Raw genomic sequence first — 20,579 nt, 5'->3', positions numbered from 1 at the left:
TTTTTAGTAGAGACGGAGTTTTTCCACGTTGGTTAGGCTGGTAATCACTTTTTAAGCCCTACCCTCTTTCTCAACTCTCCTAGAGCTCCGATGACATGAATATTAGCTCTTTGATTATGGTCCATGGATCCCCGAATCTCTTTTTGTTGTTTTCAGGCTGGTTTCTCTCTGTTGTTCACATTGGGTGATTTCCATTTCTATTGTTATATCTTCAATTCATGGATTCTTCTGTTTCTTCTGTTCTGCTATTGATTCTGTTCCCTGGGGTTTTAATTTTGATTTTTGTATTTTCCACTACTATAACTTGCATTTTACTCCTCTCTATATCTTATATCTTTGCTGAGGCTTTCTTTTCCTTTTCTACTTCTAACTGTTATTTTGTTGCAATATGTTTCTAATTATTCTTTGAAGCATTTTCTGTTGACAGCTGTTTTAAAACCTTTGACACCTCTATCATCAAGCTGTTGACATCTACTGATTATCCTTTTTTTTTTTTTTTTTTTTCCATTTCATTTGGGATCTTCCTGATTCTTGGTGTGTTGAGTGATTCAAAATAAAACCTGGACATTTTAGGTGTTACATTATGAGAGTCTCGGAAGGTGGTGTAACATATCACTACTCCCAGGAACGTATAGAAGCCCAGTTTCCCAACACTCTTCTGTTAACACTGGAAAGAGGGAAAGTAGAGTGGAGGAGGGAAGCTACTTTTTACTGCTTTTTGAATATTAACATCCAGTCTCTCTCCTTACTCAGCTTTTTCTGATACCATGCCAATGTGGAGTGGAAGTACTTCTTTACAGCTTCTTGAGGGTTAGACTCTAGCCCACCCTCTTGGCTTTTGCCGGTGCAGATGAGGGTGGGACTCCAGTTCTTCTGTGCTGTTTGCTAGGATTAGAACAACAATAGTCTGAAAGTTTTCTGTCTTGCTAGACTGTTTCTTTTCTCAAGCCTCATGACCTTTCCAGGTTGCTGGTTTCTTCAGCTGTAAGTCTGGACTATATTAGGCAAAAAGAATACCCAAGGGAACTCACCACCTCTTTTTTTGGCTGGAGATTGGTTCTTGAAGTCCCTAGCTTGTCTTTCTTCTTCTATCACCCTTTTGAAGTATCTCATCTTAGTGTTATATATAATGTCCAGGGTTTTTAGTTGTACTTTGTGGAAGTTAAAGACAAAATTACATTTACCCCTTCTGTCTGGAAGCAGAATCCTTAATGCCTTCCATTTTAAGACCAAAACATTAAACTTATTCTGTATTTGATAATAAAGACATGCATGTCTTAAAAACTAGAATTTTGCCTAAAATGTTAAATTTTATGTCATGAATCTCAAAAATAGGGCAGGTGCCGTAGAGAAGCATTTATTCTTGATTTCTTGCCTATTCCAAATTAGATAATGGAAATACCACATGGAAAACTTATTCTTTTTTATAAAATTTTCATATCCTGTCAATATCACTAAGTAAAATGCAAATATACAAATTATACTAAAGGACATAACATATTTTATTTTCTGTTGTTAAAATAACATATTGTTAAGCATGACAAAGTAAATTCATGAGATCATCATAATTTATTAAGTTCATGCTAAATCCTATAACTTTTTTTTCCTTTGTTTATCTTATAAATTAGATATAATTTAATGATTGGATAACACTCCCTTTTGTGTTTTTTTCCTGATCTTATTCCTATATAATAACTAAGAACACTTAAAAAAGGAAGTGACTATTAAATGAAATACACAGAAATATCAAATGACAGATTATTTTCTCCTAAAGAATTCAGAGAGGAAACATTTAACTTCAGCAGCATAAAGTTTTTTAATGTAAAATAATACAAAAGGTTTGGCAGGAATATATAAAGCAAATGTGAAAAGGCTTAGGAAAATGCTTAGAATTAATTTAATGACAAAATCCTCAGAACTAGGTTTACTCTTTGTAGGTGACACATTTAATTTAATAACACAAATTAAGTAGAGAATTCTACCATTAACTTATGTGAAAATAGGTTAAAATATACATTGAGATATTATTGGAAAAGAGGGAGAATATCCATCAAAAGCTTAACCTGTTGCCAGATGTTTCCTTTGTCTAGAAAGGAACAAAATGTGACTTGGAGATATTAAAACACACACACACACACACACACACACACACACACACACACACACAAATAAATTGAATCTTTATAAAAAAGTAAAAATAAATCTAGTTTTTTTGTAGTATATTAAAAAAGTAGTTGTTTGTCATCTTAGGGAACATCTTTTATAAACAATATTTTCCCTATGGTTTAAAAGATTTTTCTATGAAGATGGCATTTCCATATTTTGGTGCAGATCTCATTCATAGAAATGAGTGGAACTATCCAAATTGAAAACTGAACACATAATGTAGTCCAGTTGCTCATAAAATAAGAAAAAGAAATGGCTAGTATAAAAAGTTACTGTGGAAGAGAGGGGGGACTCAAGTACTCCTCAAATGAAGTATGCTAATAAAAGTGTGAATTGGAACAACGGTTCTGGAGGGAAGTTTGCTAAAATTTATCGGAAGCTTTGGAAGTCCTTTGTTTCAGCAATTTCACTTAAAGACATCTGTCCTAAGAAAATAATCAGAGAAGCATAGACAATTTTAAATAAAAGAGTATACATCAGAATATCCGTAACAGTTTCCTTTTATATGTTTTCCTTTGTTCTTTAATTTTCATTATTCTGTTCCTGTTTTTCAACTTTAGCCAACCAAAAATATTAATTCCTAGTTAGTAAAGAACCCCAATAAATATGATTTCCAAATATATATTTTGTATATATTATATATATATTAGAAATTGAATTATAATCCATTTGAACTACATGTAATAGGCACTCAAGGGTTAAGTTTTTTCTTACTGTCTTTGTTATTTCTCAGGCATAAAAAAGTTCTTTTAAATCTTCTATGTGTTTGTGACAGGAATGTTTTAAATGGTAGAAAACAGAAACTATAATGGAAGGGTAACTGATACGGGAAGAGGCTCTGTGTGCTTAAAATGCAAGGCCATCTACTGTGGGAATTCAGAGGTCTTGGTTTAGATTCTAGCCCTGTTACTAACCTTGGGCAAGTCTTTTAATCCCTATTGGAGACAATTTTCTTTTTATTAGTTGAAGCATGTGACCTTGCCATTTTTGTTGGTCAAAACACTTTCATACCAGCAATTTCTAGTTCAACCTAATAAAAATGAGTAACAGACTGTCTCGTAACTCCAACAAACTGTGGGTCCATTGTGAAGTTAATGCTGTTGTGTCCCAAAAAATAATAGTAAGTAGTTTCTTCTTATTCAAATGATCTACTTTTAGGAGGCAAATGATCTCCTTTGGCCACTCAGAAACCTTCTCATATCATATAGCGAAATGGTTAGCTCAGCAGACCTGGGCCTATTCTTTCACTTAAAAACAGATTTTTTTCTGTTCACAGTTCCATGTTATGCATTCAAGCATATAAAATATTAGAAGCCACTCGGTTAAAAAAGATAATTGCTACAATTTTAGTTAATCTTGGTTAAAGACATTGAAAGCTCTTCAATAAATCAAAGAACGTTTAAGAATAAATGAGTAAATATGAGTACTGAACATTTTTGTAAATAGCATTAAAAAATCTTAAGTCTTACATAGTTTTCAGACTCTAGGGCCTAAATTTCATGTTTGACGAATGAGGGAAAAGGAGCAAAATTGTAGAAAAATATTGACTTAAAAAGGGATGCAAATTCTAAAGATTTAAAGTTACTTTAAATAATGTTTCATTAATTTATAATTTCTGTAAAGTGCCATAATTTTCCATGTTTTCACTTAGAGCTAAGAAAAATTAGTTTGTTGATGTGGTGTGAATGCCCTAATAGAAATAATAACAGACTCAGAGTTATTGCAGGGAAACCATGGACATTTTCTTATATAAATATGGAATTTTTCTTACCTATTGTATGGTAAGATAAAAAAGAGAGCAATTAGATTCAGAAACCTTACGAGCGGAGAACATTTGTTAACACTCAAGTAGGAGTTACACTTCTTTAGGAAAAACCTGTTTGCACAATAATTCAGCTGTTGGAGGCAGTGATATTTGGCAGAGGTTCAGGCTCCTCACCGACTCTCTTCTTCCTTCTGCACTGGCCTTGGTGCTGATTCTGCTAGAAGTAAACAACCAACCATGTTGTATCACCTCAAGTTGTAAAAATGGCATTGGCAACACACTCGAATCAGTAGTCTTTTGAAGTCTTACATTCAGATTCTAGTGGAGACAAAACAAAAGGGACAGGAATTATTTTGAATTCCTACCAAGTGTCTCTTAAACATGGAACTGATAAGTTACAGAAGAAATTGTGGGGATATATCTAAAGTCTTTTTCATCTACTGTCTTGAGACTGCCTGCTTTGAAGTAGTCTGTCACATACTGACTGGGATGACATGTCTTTGAGAAGTAGTTCCAATTTAAAAAGAGCAGTGAGTCACCCTTCACGGGGTTGACATGGACGGTGATCATTGATGTAAGAAGGTCAGTCTTTGGAAGGAAATGATGTGGTCGGAAGAGAGGAGCTCAAGCAAAATTCAGAGAAGGGCACTGAGCCAGTTTCTTGCTTCCCAGCCAAGCGAGTCCCTCAGCTACAGGGATCCCCTTTGAAGCCAAGACTTTTAAGGGTATGATAAAAATTGGGCATTTTCATGTCACTTCTTAGGTATATTCAGTGCCAAAGAGTCACATGCCCTGGGATTACCTGTGCCATTCCAATAAATCCCCCAAGGCCCATAGTTACAGATCTATAGGCAAAGAAATGCCTTGCATCTTCAATGATTTGATTGCAGTAAGTCATGGGAACAGGAGAAGGGGTTGATGATAGAAGGCAAGAATACTTTTATTGTAGCACCTCTCAGGTTCTTCAGGCTGTTATTTGTTCCTGGACATTTGGAATATAATCTGGAGAATCATGCTATATTTCAGTTATTTCAAAATAATACTAAAAAAGAATTTCATGTGATTAATTTAATCCTCCCCTCATTTCCCTCTCCTGCTTTCTTTCTTCTCCCTTTCCAAACACTTTTCTGACTAGTGGAAATGAGTTGCACGATAATATAAACTTAATGAAGTTTCTCATAAATATTTGAATTGAAAACTCTAATGTCTAAAGAAATACTGAAGGGGTCTCTAATAAAGAAACAATTTCTAATCCATTTGGTTATTAAAGCATTCCTAAGCAAATGCATTAAAACAATCCAAGTCCTGGATAAGAACACTTACAGGGCAGGGAAAAGGTTGCTTAAAAGGTGTTGAACGTGGCTGTTGCTTCCTGCTTGGGCAGGTGTCCAGTCACAAATGGACTTCCCAAATGGGCTCCTTTGCACCCCACTTCATACTTGGAGAGGACTTCAGTAGTTGAGACTGAAATTCCAGAACTTGTTTCTCAGAATTGACTTTGAGATTATTTATCATAAGAAAGACTAGACTATCCATCACTGGAGGATGAAGATTGAAAGCATTTGGTGACTGTACAAGTGTCAATTATTTCAATGAAAAAAGTGAATTGGGATTTTACACTTTTATTTTATAACAGATTGCTGCAGAGTAAAGTTTTAAACAGTTCAGAACCTTCTGTTGTCCCCTTTTCTTTGATTAATTTCTCAAAAGCTATAAAGATAAAACTTTTCATGAATTATTTAGCATGTATACTTTAAACTGATATAGATATATACTTTTTAAGTTTACTGCTTCTCTTCTGAAAGTGTGTGTGTGTGTATATATATATGTATATATACACATGCATATACATATGTGTATGAGTAATATGTATATATACACATATATAAGGATATATATGTGTATGCATGTGTGTGTGTATACATTTTTTTTCTGCATAGAGTACATCTAGTTTCATCACATTCACTTCATCATGTGTTCTTGTAAGCCCGTAACATATGACAAACAATGAGACTTTTCTTGCCTTGAGAACTTAGAAGTATTGATTTCCTAGAAATGATGCTTTACAAATAAACAAACAGACAAACATATATTCTGTACAGAGGCTGTGGAGGGTCTTTCACATGAATTCTTATTGAGTTACCATGTGTGTATGCTTGTTTTAATTTGCAATTTTCACAAAAAGTAGGTTTTAGGTATTCTTTACAACTTTCACATGTATCTTTTTTTTAAGGAAACGATAAATACAATTTTATTTTAGAATAAATTCTTGCATAACAGTACTAAAATATATTGAAATGTATTTTGACTACCTATTTCTAAAGATAAATAAATAAAAATCTGTCAGAGATATGGCCTGATGTACAAGGAATAAATATAATGTAAGCTGAACTGATTTGTATCAATTAGGACTGTGTTCAGCCTTGAATTATGGAAAACATGATTAATGGTGGTTTAAAGTTATGCTGGCCATTTTTATTATATAACAAGAAGTTCTGGGTAAAAACCATTTTAACTGGAGTGAGATGATACCTCATCATAGTTTTGATTTGCATTTCTTTGGGGCAGGCAGTCCAGGGATACAGCAATAGGTCCACAGTGTTATCAAAGGCCCAGGCATCTTCCTTCTAGTTCTCTGTCCATTCATCCTTTCTATTCTAGACATGTTGTGTGACTTTTCTGTTATGGTGGCAAGATGGCTGCTGCATCTCTAAGTGTCACATCAGTTTCCAGACCAAAACAAAAACAAAAGAACAACAACAACAACAACAAACCAAAAAAAAAAGGGAAAGGAGGAAAAGACTAAAAAAATGCTAAGAAGAGCTTGCTAGCTGAGCCTATCCCTTTAAATTTCCCATTTGTTCCCGTCTTCTCTTTGAGCACAGTGGGGTCCCAAGATCAGAAGGGAGGCCAAAGGGGGTCAGCATTTTAGCTTTCTGGCCTCAATAGAAGAAGGCAAGAAAACTGTTAATGGCCTTGGGAAGTAAATTCAATGTCTGTGACTCCATTCATTTCAACTTACTACCAGTGGTAATACCAGGCTAAAGAAAGACAATAGGAGAAATCCTTTCTGTGAATAATTTGTCTTAAAGGATAATCCTATTTTTATGTTTGAGAATATATCTAGAATCACTAAAGAAACTAGAAACCTAAGCGCACCATCTCTTGCATAGTATGCCACAAATGCACTTTGTGTGAGATATAATACCTTGTATCTATAATATTTAAAGATTTCTACCCTTTAAGGCATTTTTATGTTGTATATACCTATGCTGTCAAAAATAAAACAGACATTAAAACTTATTTCCATTTTTGATGAAATATGTACATAAAGTATTTTACTTAAATTGCAAAACAAATGTTTCAGTGATCATCATTCCTGATTTATCAACAGTGTTTCTCAGCGTGAAAAACCTTATAGTTAGCAAAAGTGGCAAATGTGTGACTGCATGCAGAAAAGATGGAGTACCTTATCAATTTATTTTGATCATCTTACAGAAAAAGTGTGATTCCTTCAGGATTAATAGTAAGGAGAGAAGCATGATAGTTGGACTGACATGACATAGACATAGTTTGTATATATAAAGCCTGAAGACTCATATTCAGTGTTTTTGTTATTATTGTTTCATTTTGCTTTGTTTTATATTTTTTTAATTAAAAGATTTTTTTTTTATTTTCTTACCAACAACTGCTAAGGAAAAGGCATGCCAGTGAACCACTTTTTTTAAGGTTGGTCTGAATTGTTGAATATGACAGTTTAAGCTTGGATGTCTTTAAAACAACATTACTGTCTGATGCAAGAATCCATATAAACTTTCTATTTTTCAGACACTTTCAAAACCATATTCTATTGGATTAGATGACAGCTGGATGACAAAGCAGTGCATTTATAACAAGGGCAGATACTGCTACTTGCCTACCCACTATTTATTCCCTCCTTCTCCCTTAACGTCAGAACCTCTCTTTGGTTTGAGACACTAATGGGCCACTAAATAACTATATTTCTCAGCCTCTCCTACTAAATTGTGGTGCAAGCAGACCAGTGGTGCCTAAGTATGTCATTGGCGGGTTTTCTGGGAAAGCTTTTAAAGGGAGCAGACTCAGCTGCACATACCTTTCCTCTCTTTTGTTCCTTTTCTTCCCTTTCCCCTTCCTGGAATAAAAATAGGAATATAATGCAAGAAGACACAACTTCCATCTTAAGAAGATGAGGATGAAAACTCTATGCTGAGATGAATGGCATCTGGAGTAGTTACTATACGCTTGTTACATCATCCTGGATTGCTTGAAATTTGACTTCTTGTTATGCAAAACTCTGTGTGCTGAAAACAGTGTTGTTTGGGTTTTCTTTTATATGCAATTGGACATAATTTTTAACTGTCACAGTAACTTAAAGGAGAATGTGGGGAGTCTGATGACAATTGAATCTCTTCATAGCAGTCTGCTGCAATATTATATAAGCAGTGTATTTGATGCTTTCTTCAGACAGATAACAAGAAACCTCAGTTGCTTTAGAAATCAGAAAAAATAAAGGCTTTAGAACAATGGTATTAGCCCCTCCCCATATCATTAGGTTTCCATATTTGTAGGGCTCAATCTTCTCCAATATATCCTGAATATCCTTATAAATTGTGTCTTTGATTAACAGAGCCTTATTTGGATAACATCATTCTGCAAATATTTTACATTTTTGCTTTGGGTATTTTCCCCACATACAGGGATCATCTTAGGTTTTAAAGCATTAGTTTAAGGACGACGCTATCATACAATTATAGGTATCTCATCGACCACCGAATATATTAAATATGTAATTGCTGCCCTGGCATAAACTAAATCATGTCATGAGAAAGTCTAGGGCTATCATTATCTGAAAATAAATATTTATTACTATATGCTCCTTTTTGTAATATAACCTGTAACTTTTAGTTGGGTGAGGGGGGGATAGTAAAGACAATTTGCTTAGTCAAATAAAAATTGTAAAGTTGAAAATATACACTGATGGGACTAGCTTTCTGTAAAATAGGTTGTTTAGATTATATAGCTCTGTCTTATGTTTATGTTGCCTGTGAATCTCGATAGTGAATTTTTAATTAGCTGGCAAAATGTAGTAGCACAGTAAATCTTTGTCTTTTATGTACACATGTGTTTTGTGTTTCTAGTATTCATCTTGTAAATTCTTTAGCTCACATGGTGTGTAAGCACCACAGGCCCTCTATGGTGTAATCATACATCTGTAGGCCAGATTTTCTCCTTGATTTCTGTTGAGTTCTCTTCATCCATCTGTAGGACCGTTTACAACCATATGCTTTTGGTATCAAGTGAGAATAAAAGGATTGACTGAGGCCACCAGTAAAAGGATGATCAGTCATTTGGGGCTACTGAAATGTTTTGCTTGGGTATAGTCACATGCTAGAACATCTGCTGGGTTGCTGAGGCTCTGTTTTTCTCAGAGTGAGGCATAAATAAGAATGGTTAAGAAGGGTTCCTCCACTGAGAGTTTATCTATCCATTGCCAGTTCCTTTGTTCATTTCTCATAGTTAAATATAGTAGTATCTAGGCATTATCTGGTTGGAAGGGGTTAAATTTGAGAAGAGGAGTTATAAATTTTAGGCCACTGACTGCTGTCAAATTTTCAATTGTCTTTTGATGTTACAGACATCAGAGTTTTACCCTATAGTATTTGAATTAGAGTAGGAAGAAATTAATGTGGCCTGAAGTTGTCAGGTGAATATCAAGGCAATTCATTTTTTTAATCTGTTCCATCAGAAACTTTGACTAACAGGGAGTTAATTACCTTCTAAATTGGAAATTTGTGTCAGCATTGAGTAATATTTAATTCATAATGGCCTTGGAGGTGTTCAAGTTTTGTTTCTGGGAAGTGATCCCAATTGAACAGGCTGAGCTTCTGACAGGATAACTGATTCCCTATTCTGTATACTGTTCTTTACATGTCCATGTTTGGACTAGTGCATCAGTGAGGCTTTTACTAGCCCAAAAGAAGCTTTCAAAAAGAGCTGGTTTATGATAAGTTAAAAGTCCTTAGGTTAGAATGCACAAAACTGGGTGAATACACATTTTGTATGAGCTAGGCTTATCGCTTAAAGGTGCCCTGTCTTTTGTCATTAACTTACTCTGACTTAGTGTTAATTTCTCAACTGTTAAAGTAAGAGAATGATTTATACCTGTCTCTAAAGCAGTGTTATTATGGGCAAAGTATTTATGATTGGCAGAACACTTTGTGTTCTCAGAAAGCTATTTAAGTACCAAATAATAACATTCAACGTGTTACATAGGAGCTTGTTAATGCATGTGAGATTACAGTTCATAATGGAAATATGAGAGTGGATAGGTCTTGACAGTTGAAACTGCTCCTTAGTTGAAATTGCTAAAATGAAAAATTACTCCCTGGCACGCTTATCATTGTGCAACAGAGGCTGCTATCTGTGAGAGATTATTTTGCACTTCCTATCATTTGTAGGAAAAGATTATGTCCCATGAAATGGCATCTGCATTCACATATTAGATGTTAGACATTGTGTGATGCTACAGTTTTTCAAACTATCAGTAGCAGCCTACATATAGCAAATGAAGGAAATAGAATGCACTGGGTGATGGATGGGGACTTAAAAGATTTAATAGGCCAGGCGCGGTGGCTCAAGCCTGTAATCCCAGCACTTTGGGAGGCCGAGACAGGCGGATCACAAGGTCAGGAGATCGAGACCATCCTGGCTAACACGGTGAAACCCCGTCTCTACTAAGAAATATAAAAAACTAGCCGGGTGAGGTGGCGGGCGCCTGTAGTCCCAGCTACTCGGGAGGCTGAGGCAGGAGAATGGCGGGAACCCGGGAGGTGGAGCTTGCAGTGAGCTGAGATCCCGCCACTGCACCCCAGCCTGGGTGACAGAGCGAGACTCCGCCTCAAAAAAAAAGAAAGAAAATGATTTAATTAGATAAATGACTTCTATTTAGCATGGTCTCCAGGTTGAAATACCTACAGGATTTATGCTTACCTCAAATCTTGAAATTGAGACAAAGTCAATAAATACAGTGTTATATACATTTCCGATGCACTAAGGTTGTAATGGAATGAAAGGTAAACAAATATTGGAGGCTCAGATTATGGTCCAGGTTCTGTCACACATGACTGTGTTTCTTTCCTCTGAGAAATATGGGGCTTGCCTTGTCCCTACTTGTCTGGGGAAACTAATATGATGTGGATGAGAGTACAGCACAGTATTATGTGATACGGTCTGGTTTTCAGCTTTGCCATGTCAGAAACCTGACTTATTGGCATGCTGAATGTGGATCTGTCTCTTAGGGCTCCATACACAAGCACCCAGAAACTAATGAATCAAAGCAGAATGTCAGTGTATTAATGTGTAATGAGAAATAGCACTGCCAAAGGGGCTATCATTTTTAGCTATCTGATTTTCTCCCTAAAGGCTGGAGGAACTAAAATATCATTAAAAGCCTGTACAGGTTGCGTGGAATCAGTTTAGGTTGAATGACATCAATTTAAGGTAACTTAATTCATGCAAATAAAGTTTTCTTTGTCACTGGGACCAAAAAAACCATATTTTTGGGCCAAAATGGACTTTACCTTGGACTGAGCCTCTGAAAATGTTCATTTTGCACATTTTTCCAAACTTTCATTGCTGACTCTCCATTTGTTATTATTTATTTTAGTCATGTTATAGCCAGTTTTCCATGTCTGGGAGCCACTTTGGGCTTTACAAAATGCTTGTCTTATCTCTGACCTATTATATGGTGATTTATAATTTAATTTTCAGAGGGAAAGCTTATCTCCCTTATTTCTAAGTTCTTCATGGAAATTTTTGCTGCCTCTGCTCCCCTACTGTCACTGCCTATGGTAGATTAATTCAGTATTTAAAGAACTCAGATCTAGGGCAACTGTCTACTCAATTAATGTATTTATTTTGAGAGTTCTTAGTGTTTAAGAGGCAATTAGACTTTTCAGATTTTAGTCTCATCCTTTAGAAAAAAATATTGTTTGAAATACTAGCTAGACAACAGAGGAGAACTAGCATTATCTTTTTGACACAGTTTAGTGTCAAATAACAAGACAAACAGAAACTTGGAGGGGCCGCTGCAGTTGTGTGCTTCACATCAATTTGGTTTACCTTAGAAAAGTGAGAAAACTTGCTCTTTCTAGGGGTCTTCTAGGAAAATGAAGAGCTATTGTTTTTAAACGTTTTGGTGAAAGAGAAATCTGTCTGAAGCCTCTAAGCCCACAGTTAAATTATTCAGCTCTATCATTCACCCTTGCAATTAGGTAATATTTTATTAGTGTAGTCAAGGAACCCTGAGAGGAAAGGCATTAATGGGGTTTCACAGACTTTCCCTACCACAGCACGGCTGAGTTTCAGCACTGCCCTAGATTCAGGCATCTGCTGATTCAGCTTTGCAGGCTCCCAGCTTTACCTAGAATCCCCTGCTGTTCCTGGAACCCTCATCCATTGACCTTGTTTCCCCTCCAGATACAGAGATAGCATTCAAGAGACATATCTCCTTCCCTCCCCCACCTATTGCCCTTAATTTTTCTGTGAGACGTGACTTTCCTGGTAGCTTTGAGAGCTTGAGGTTGTGAGGGCTCCAGGTGATCAAATCCCTTAAAGATCACAATTGCCTGGAAGTAGTTCTGCTCCTAGCTAGAAAAGTCAGCAGTCTTGGAGAGGAGGTGAACACTGCCAACCAACATGGGCAATCTCTGATAGAGTTTCTTAGAGTGGCCTCTCTTGCTCTGAGAGGTCTGCTTCTGACCGTTATTCCCAGTTATTAGGAAGGGATGAATTTTGCATCTTACGGGTCAGTGGTTTCTGGAGGCATAGAAAAAATCTGAGACTAGAATCATATCTTTTCCTACCTGTGACAAGAATATGGAATTGGGAATGTTCATAAAGATCTAAGATATCTAATTATATTAGAATATTTTCTACTTGTCTAGGATATTCAGTTTATCTTTTCTTCAGGCACTCTCCAAACAGCCTGTGTAACAATGAAGCCATTCCGTTGCTGGTAGGGCAGTTCAGGTTCTTGTCTTCACCACACAAAAGAATTTGAAAAGGAGACCAAAGTGAAAGTATAGAAGGTTTATTGGGGAGGGAAAGAAAGTACATGCTTAAGAGAGGAGCGCAGACGTGTTCAAAAGAATAAGACAGCACGACATGGTCAGGGCTCACATACTATATGGATAAGCATAATGAAGGTGCAGAATATGCTATAATAAAGGGAGGGGATTTCCTGTAAATGGGCAGGCAATTCCCCTAATTGGGGTGCCACTTTTTTCTAGACTAAATATGGTCAGTCCAGAACTGTCATGGCGTCAGGTACATGAAGGGAGTGGGAGGTTTCCCTTCAGAAATTTTAGGATAATAAGGATGTAATATAGCCAAGTGGTGGGGGTCAGTCAAGCTTTCAGCCATCTTGGATTTAACCAGTTGTGGGTGGTTTCTTCTTTGCTACATTCCTATCTATGCCTAAAGCAGGATGTCTGCAATCTGTCTTCATTGTTGCAACCTCTCATAACAGTTTCTTTCTGCTAGGGGAAGGGTACTTGTGTTCACCTGTTTGACTCCATTTGTATTTTAGCTATCTACAAGTAATCATGCTTGTTCCCTTGCTAACTGCCTGCCTCAATTCCTCTGTTTAGACCCCTTTCAATGAATTCCTGATGAAGATGGACTTCTCCTGATGGTAATGTCTTATTGTCTATTTTTCCAACTTTTTCTCACACCTTCCTCTCCATTGCTCATTGCGCTGTGACCCCACTGACCCCTTCCAGTTCTCCAATACTTTATACTCTCAAGACTCAAGGACTTCACATGTTTCCTCTGCCTGGAATTTTGTTGCTTATTCTCTTTACCTGGCTTCTGGTCCTCAGACATTCGTTGCCCAGCTTTCCGCCTACTGGCCCTCCCCATCACAGTATTCTCTATGACATCACTGTGTGTTTTCCACAGAACTTGTTACAAATGAGACTTACATACATTTATATATAGCTTTATTTAATGTCTCTCTCAATGGATGGCCAGACTTATGAACATAGAGATCACATCTGTTTTTTTGTTTGTTTGTTTGTTTTTGAGACAGGGTCTCACCCTGTTGCTCAGGCTGGAGTGCAATAGCATGATCTCGGCTCACTGCAACCTCTGCCTCCTGAGTTCAAGTGATTCTTGTGCCTCAGCCTCCTGAGTAGCTGGGATTACAGGTGCCCGCCTCCATACCCAGCAAATTTTTTTGTATTTTTAGTAGAAATGGAGTTTCACCATTTTGGTCAGGTTGGTCTCAAAACTCCTGACCTCGTGGTCCACCTGCCTCGGCCTCCCAAAGTGCTGAGATTACAAATGTGAGCCTCCATGCCTGGCCACATCTGTTTTATTCACTATCACATGCCCAGCATTTAGCATCATGTTTGGCATATATTCGGTGCCCAGTAAGTATTTTATGAATAATTATGAATATATGAATCTAAGATGCCATTTCTAGCCTAATGATTTACTGATTCTCTATGCCATTGTAACAAGGAGCGGGCGCCGCTCTGGATACCTTGCTCTCAAGGCGGTAGCTTGCCTGGAAGTTCTCTGAAATCCCTTTGGTGTCATTCTTCCATTGTCTTGATGAATAGAACCTGGCTTCCTACCATCCATGTTAATCTCCTTAGTAAAAGGTTGCTTGGTCCCCTTAGTATTCTCTCCTGAACAGCACGCTTTTCTATTTACATAGCCCGGCTGAGAGTTCTCTAGATCTTTCCATTCTGCTTCCCTTTTAATTATAAATCCCATCTTTAAATTATTTCTCTTTTCTGCCATTTTATTCTAAGCTGCCAAAAGAAGCCATGTAGTACCTTGAATACTTTGCTGCTCAGATACTTCTTCTGCCAGATGTCCTAGCTCTTAAGTCTTAAGTTCTACCTTTTACAAAGTCGTAAGACAGAGACACAATTTCACCAGGTTATTTGCAAGTGTAACCAGGATAGCCTTTACTCTAGTTTCCAATACCTTATTCCACATTTCCATCTGAGACCTCATCACAATGTCCTTTTATTGTCCACATTTCCACCAGATTCTGATCACAATAATTTAAGAAAAAGCTCCAGACATTTTCTCCATTTCTTTCTTTCTTCTGAGCTCTCACCTGAATTACCACTGATGCTCTGTTTATGGCAATTTGGGCTTTTTCTAGCCTGCTCTTTGAAATTCTTCCAATTTGAATCTGTTACCCACTTCCAGAGCTGCTTCCACACTTTCAGATAGTAACAGTTTCTTAGAGCAACAGTCCCACTTAGCTTCTCAGTACCAATTTTCTTTCTTAGTCTGTTTTGTGCCTCTGTAACAATACTTGGGACTTGATCATTTATATACAACAGAATTTTATTTGGCTCATGGTTCTGGAGGTTGAGAAGGCCAAGATCAAGTGCTGCATCTGGTGACAACTTTCTTGCTGTGTCATAATATCCCAGAGGCATTAAACGGGTGAGAGAGAGCACAAAAGGGAGCAAGAGGTGGTCCAAACTTGCATTTATAATGAACTCACTTTCATGATAACAAACCCATCCCCATGATAATCACATTAATCTGTTCATGAGGGCAGAAGCCTCATAACCCAATCACCTCTTAAAGGCCTACCTCTCAATATATTTGCACTGAGATACATTCAAACCATAGCAAAAATGTCACATATTTTATCCTATTTTCAACACAAGTCCCTTTCTAAAATAATCTCTTGTAAATCATTGAAAATTAATGTGTGATTAATAATGATGATATAAACTGGTGAAGACAGGGATGAGGGGAACTTTGTAAAATGTAACTGAGCATAGTCAATTTCTATTTCCTTAGAAATTGCTTGTGTTAAATAACCTCAGGGATACCCTACATTCTGATTACTTTCTTTTTAAAATCTCTATTCTCTTACTCACTGAAAAAAAACCCAGATTAATAGCTTATTTTACCAATATTTGATACAATCTATACATGTATGTGGATATTAATTCCAGTGATGACGGCATATTTCTCACAGTCAATTTGAAGGAGTATGTTGTGAAAGGAGAAGTACAGTGTGCCTTGTGTGGAACGAGGGTTATGCAGTGATGTTGCATTAATTGCCTATATAGCATTTATGTATTATGATAATTTTATGCTTTATTCAGTTGGAAGTTATTTTTGTATATATTATATTGATAGAGTTTCTTTCTTCAAGAATCTCTTGTTTAGGAGAGCCTCACCTAAAATATCTATCTATCAAATTTAAATCTATAGTGTTTTTCTTTTTCTATATTGACAATTTTGGGTAAACAATTTTCACTTTCCTGAAAGTTCCCTCTTTTTAGTTCAACTGTTTCCCTAGATTGTCTCCACAATGCAGTTCAAGACTGAAAATTTTCTGCTAGAAAGCAAAACCAAACCAAACCAAAACAAAACAAAGGCTGGGCGTGGTGGCTCATGCCTGTATTCCTAAAACTTTGGGAGGTGAAGACGGATGGATCAGTTGAGGTCAGGAGTTTGAGACCAGCCTGGCCAACAGAGCGAAACTCCATCTCTGCTAAAAATACAAAAATTAGCTGGGTGTGGTGGCGAGTGCCTGTAGTCCCAGCTACTCAGGAGGCTGAGGCACAAGAATCACTTGAACCCAGGAGGCAGAGGTTGCAGTGAACCGAAATTACACACTGCACTCCAGCCTGGGTGACAGAGAGAGACTATGTCTCAACAACAACAACAAAAAAAAGCAAAAGAAAGAGGTTTTGTGGTATCTCTTAGGAGGGAAGGACACACGCACACACATTAGCAATTACAAGGCATTTACACTGGGCTTTAAAGCCATCCTGTTACTACATTGGTTTTTAAAGAATATGAATGCTGCCGAGAAAAGTATGCCCTGCATGGATTTTTAAATATTTTTTCTTTTAAAATGTGGTTATATCAGGCTCTAATCAAATAAGTAAAAAAGGCAATCAGCAGAATACACTGAAAAACTATTTGATATCTTGCCATGGGTTGGTGATATTTCATAGACCTTGGACATTTCAAAGGCAGAGATATTTTGCACCATAGACTAATGTTAATTCTACCATAACAAGGGACTCTGGCAGTTTCAGAACCTGCTGCTTTATTTCCCGTTTTAGCAATTTCCATATGGCTCATATGGTACCTACCAGCAGGCTTTGTCAGGCAGGGCCACTGAGTCACCTGTGGCATTTTGAACATCCTGCTGTGTTTGTATCATAACCAAGAACAATTTCTATTGTTAGCAAATTCTGTGAAAAATTCTCATGAGGTAAATACAGCCCAAAGAGAAGGCTGCTTTGGGATTTCCCTGAGTCAGAGTAAAATATTGGTAGGAAAAAAATCTTTGGCAGCAGATACTTTTATCCTGCTGTGCAGGAATAGTCTAGGAGAAATTGTTACAACAGAGAATATACTGAGGCTGATTTGCTTGATTTGAATCCCTTTGTGAAGGCTATTTTTCTTCATTTTAAAATATTAATTTAAATGTTTTATTTACTTTACTAGAGTTATACAATCAATGCATGAATTCAATTTATTTCCCTATAAATAAACTGGAACATTACACTTGAAGCAGAATTCTGCTCTGACCATCCACCACAGTGTGATTCTTTATTTTCCTACTCTCCCTCACCCCTACCCATTCCCACAAACCCTCAGTAACCATGCTTGAGACTTTTGCTTGTATTCCTGGAGAATTATGTTTTTTTAAAAATCTTTTCACATATAGGAATCGGTTCCCATAGAAAATATATAATTTTCTATTCTTCTTTAAAGAACATAAACTGTAAGGAAAGAAACATTTGACATTGATAAAAATGTCTTGCAAAATCTCCAGGGTTTAAAAAAATAATAATTTCGTGCATTTTCTTTCTTTTAAAACTTAGCTAAAATTTTATTGATTGTTCTTTTTCGAAAGTAGAACTCCAAAATATCCTGGTTAATACTTTGTAGATAGTAGAAGAGTGTTCCTAGGGAAAGCTTGGCTTTGTATCTGTCTCAGTAATTCTTTACTCTGTTTCTAAAGGAAGGGGCCAGTGTGAAGTGGTGGCTGGACACTGTTTTGAGTACTAGAAGGCCTGGGTTGTGATTTCATCTTTGCCACTGCTCTCTTTGTGATCTTTCTACTTTTGACCTCTGTGAGATCTATGAGGACTTCCTGTACTCTGAAGTTCTAGGATTCTCTACAATGCATCAGTATTTTTCCAAGCTGAATAAATTATCTTGGCTGGGGAAAAAGTTTTGTGTCATTATAGTGATGGATGGATAGCTCTTGAGTTACAGGATCTGGTGTCAAATTGTCTGGGATTGAAACTATCTTGTCTGCTTTCAGATGTCTATGACCCAGACATGTTACTTACCCTCTTTTTACCTCAATCTTTTTTATCTAGAAAGAGAGTGACAGTAATACATATCTCTCATAGGCAGCTTATGGGTTAAATGAGGTAATGTATAAAGAACATTCAGAAAAGCAAGTGTTGAATACATCTTAATTCTCATTAAATTTTGCAGGTATCTATTCAGTTCCGGGGGCAATAATTTCCTCGTCTTCAATCATTTGTTTTAATTGTATATGGATATTTGTAAAGCAATATACTGACTCTGTAAGAGATAAATTGTGATAACTGTGGGGTCTTTGAGAGGGAATTCTTTGTATGAAAAGGAGACTAGGGATGAGGCTTCAATATGGGTTCCAGGAGTGGCATGGAAACTGGTATCCAAGTGCATCTTGACTCAGTCATCTTTGCAAAGCTTGTTTACCTTCAGAGAGAGAAAGTTGTGTTTGTGAATTGAAAGGCATTCCTCATTAAAATCTTTTTTTTTTTTTTTTTTTTTTTTGATAGAGGCTGCTAGTTGTCTCCAGTATTTAGCCCCCCTGTGTAGTAATAAATTTTTTCCTGGACATGTGGCCTTCTACAATAAACATCACATTTCCAACCCCCTTTGTAGTACAGTGTGGCGAGATGACTACATTTTGAACAGCGGGTCTGAACAGAGGTGATGTGTGTAATTACTACACTTTGTTCTCAAAAGCGTGTGTGGAATGCAGAGGGAATGCATATGACTTCCCCTTGCCTCTTTTCCCCTTCCTGCTGGGTAGATTATAAATGTGGTGGCTGGAGCTACAGGAGTCGTCTTGCACTGTGAAATGGAAATCACCTTTTAAGGATGTTTGAGAACAAGATAGAAAAGGCAGTAGTAAACTTATCTTGTTTAAGATACTATTGTTATTTTATTTTATTAGTTAAGCCTATATGTTAACTAATGCAACCTTAATGGTTTGGGGATAAATAATCCTGTGATTGAACCTTCTCCTATTTTCCCCATTCCTAACTGAATATAACCTGCAAGGAGGGAGTATACCTTCTTATTTCCCAATAGATCATTGAGTTTGGAGGGCATGGAGAGAGGATCTAGACACTAGGACATAAAAGACAGCAGGTATGTGCTTCTCAGGAGAAAGATCCGTGCTGATTCAACACAGTATTAATTTATTATTCACTGAGTATACAAGATAGCTGTAGATGTGCTAATGGCACATATAAAAAAAGATATTCTGTATAGTGATAATTATATAATAAAAAGAAGAATGCTAACTTCTTAGACATGAACTGATTAGAATTTGTGTTATGAATCTTTATATGATAGGCATTGAGTGATGAAATAAAACATTTTTCTCTAGTAGTTTTATAATATAAGCATTTATTTTTCTGTCGTGACCATTCTACTTCAAATATGAAGTTTTTGAAGAGTAATCCTGTATTACTTCACTCAATGAAAATTCCACATCATATGATATTAAAAGGCCATTTGTCTTTCCTGAAATTAACTTTAGTAAATGTTAATTATGATTATTTTCATTTATAAACTTAAAACTCTTAGAAAGCCATTGTATGTCTCAGCTTAAACATCTCTTCTACCAACAATGAAAGAGCAGCTTTTATTTTTAAAAAAATAGAAATTAAGAGAAAAAAAGAAGAAATGTGTGCCAGATATTTTGGGGGGCCCTTAAGATTCTGGGTAAATAACATAAATAAAATCTCTAGCTTCCTAGAGCTGAAAAATAGTAATTTTTATGTTTTTTCTTTCTCATTTAAAAAAAAAAAAAACACTTGATTATGTCACTTTTCAGGTTTCTCCTTCTTTACTGAAGGAATCTAATTTTTTCTTTAGTTTGATACATCCATACACTCATTTCTTCAATTGTTTTATTATGAATCTTCTTTAGATACCATTAATCCTGAACATTATTAACAAACATTGCAGGAATGAAAGCACAAGAGATTCATTAAAGTGTAGAAAAAAATTTCCTATTTTGATGCAATAATGTCTAATATTTTATTAGAATTTTGCACACAAATCCCAGCACTTTGGGAGGCCAAAGTGGGTGGATCACTTGATATCAGGGGGTTTGAGACCAGTCTGGCCACATGGTGAAACCCTGTATCCACTAAAAATATAAAAATTAGCTGGACATGGTGGTGGGCGCCTATAATCCCAACTACTCAGGAGGCTGAGGCAGGAAAATCACTTGAATCTAGGAGGTGGAGGTTGCAGCAATCCGAGATCATGTCACTGCACTCCAGCCTGCATGAAAGAGTGAGACTCTGCCCCAAAAAGAAAA

General features: G+C 36.4%; 1 protein-coding gene across 3 annotated transcripts in view; it reads left to right on the top strand.

Annotated features, from left to right (window-relative positions):
* The window catches only part of PRR16 (proline rich 16), a 213,726-nt gene that overhangs the window by 30,545 nt on the left and 162,602 nt on the right, over positions 1 to 20,579 (top strand). Inside the window, exon 1 of one of the 3 annotated variants that reach the window (XM_030926770.1) lies at positions 13,621 to 13,646. The exons of the other annotated variants lie outside the window; for them this stretch is intronic. The gene's annotated coding sequence lies outside the window, so the exon portion shown is untranslated. Of the gene's footprint in view, positions 1 to 13,620; positions 13,647 to 20,579 lie in introns of those variants that run through there. 3 annotated transcript variants of the gene reach the window in all.

This window comes from Rhinopithecus roxellana, chromosome 3, assembly GCF_007565055.1.
Source record: "Rhinopithecus roxellana isolate Shanxi Qingling chromosome 3, ASM756505v1, whole genome shotgun sequence".
Classification (NCBI taxonomy): Eukaryota; Metazoa; Chordata; class Mammalia; order Primates; family Cercopithecidae; genus Rhinopithecus; species Rhinopithecus roxellana.
This window is presented reverse-complemented; position numbering and strand designations above follow the sequence as displayed.